The sequence below is a fragment of the Hyalella azteca genome, unplaced genomic scaffold (assembly GCF_000764305.2).
Source record: "Hyalella azteca isolate HAZT.00-mixed unplaced genomic scaffold, Hazt_2.0.2 contig14517, whole genome shotgun sequence".
Lineage (NCBI taxonomy): Eukaryota > Metazoa > Arthropoda > Malacostraca > Amphipoda > Hyalellidae > Hyalella > Hyalella azteca.
The window spans coordinates 23,660-25,582 of NW_025944397.1; positions in this window are offsets into that span (position 1 = coordinate 23,660).

Genomic DNA, 1,923 nt, shown 5'->3' on the forward strand with positions numbered 1-1,923 from the left:
TGGGGAAGACAAGGATCGAACTAAATTTAACATTTGAATAATTAATGTTGTTGCCATGTGTCCTAAAACTCTTTATATGCCCCAACCACAGGATATATTGATTAGATTTCAATCCTGGTTCATGCGTTGGTAAAATTGCATATATACCTACACTTGGTAAGATTGTAACGTTTCAGAATTATGCAGCCTGACGAGGATAAAATTAAAATTGTACTATACGACGAGGATTTCCATTAAAGGTTACAAGAGTAGTTAAGAATTCGCATTGCGTGATAATTTTGGTTGAAATACGAATTTTTAAGAGCCTAGACTTGCTATTTATTTTGCATCGTTTCTTAGGACAGGGGCATGCATACCTATGCGAGTGATGAGGCTACTGCTATGACCCTCATCCAAATATTTCAGAGCTAATGTAACGATGAAATAAGTTTATTGAATTAAAAACTCTACTAAAATACGCCTAAAATTAATGCACGAACTAGGTCCCTAGGAAAATCACAATACTATCATCCAATAATTATGCAAGCACGTATTACTGGAGTCCGTAGATGGTGCACTGCTGGCATTTAAATGAGTCTGCCTCTATATTCATGCTGAGCGCAACACAGTCCGACTGCTGCCGTGACGTCGCCGCCGTGTATTGATCGACCGTCCGTTCGCCTCCACCACCCGGCCACCTGGGATGCTCTGCCCTCGCTGCTTTATGTTCCCTCGTTGTATCCTCCTTTACTTTAGGGTCATGCTTATATTTCCCCTCTTTGTATCTTCTGCCCTCACTGCTTTATGTTCCCTCTGTTGTATTCTTCTTTACTTTAGGGTCATGCTTATATTTCCCCTCTTTTGTATCTTCTGCCCTCACTGCTTTATGTTCCCTCTGTTGTATCCTTCTTTACTTTAGGGTCATGCTTATATTTCCCCTCTTTTGTATCTTCTGCCCTCACTGCTTTATGTTCCCTCTGTCGTATCCTTCTTTGCTTTAGGGTCATGCTTTATATTCCCTCTTTTGTATCTTCTGCCCTCACTGCTTTATGTTCCCTCGGTTGTATTCTTCTTTACTTTAGGGTCATGCTTATATTTCCCCTCTTTTGCATCTTCTGCCCTCACTGCTTTATGTTCCCTCTGTCGTATCCTTCTTTGCTTTAGGGTCATGCTTTATATTCCCTTTTTTGTATCCTCTGCCCTTAGCTATTTATGTTCCCTCGTTAGTATACTCTACCCTCAGTACAGTATTTATGTTCTCTCCTTAGTATCATCTGCCCTTAGCTATTTATGTTCTCTCGTTAGTATCGTCTGCCCTTAGCTATTTATGTTCTCTCGTTAGTATACTCTGCCCTCAGTTATTTATGTTCTCTCGTTAGTATCCTCTGCCTTCAGTACTTCTCCCTTCCGAGTTTTAGGGCCATATTTTATGCTTCCTATCTTATACTTGTTGATTTTTCTTGCTCCTGCTATATTTTCCCTAAAATTGTATCCTTCTCTAGGATCTTCTTCGTTCCCGCGTCAGTTATCGGCGCTACAATACGGCCTGGCTTTTGTGTTGTTTCTGCAGTATTATTGATCATGATTCAATGTTTTGTTCAGGATATCTACGAAGATTGTTTTTCTGGGCTGCCAACGTTTTGAAATTTATTCTTTTAATAATTTGTATCATAATTGACTTCTTGAGAGCATTTTTTTAAGCTGATGTCCTTTATGAGGTAAACAAAATCACTTAGAAATTAGCTATCCACACACCAATGTAACGCACTACAGTGATATGTACGTTACCGTTTTGTCAATGCAGCAGCTCGTACATACTGCCATGTAGTTTTATGTCAAGCAGAAAACATCAACACAGCATTGTTTGATGGATTTTTTTTTTCGAAAATTTTATTGGTCGATGATATCTACGAAGGTTAACTGGGACATTTTTAATGAGGAGTT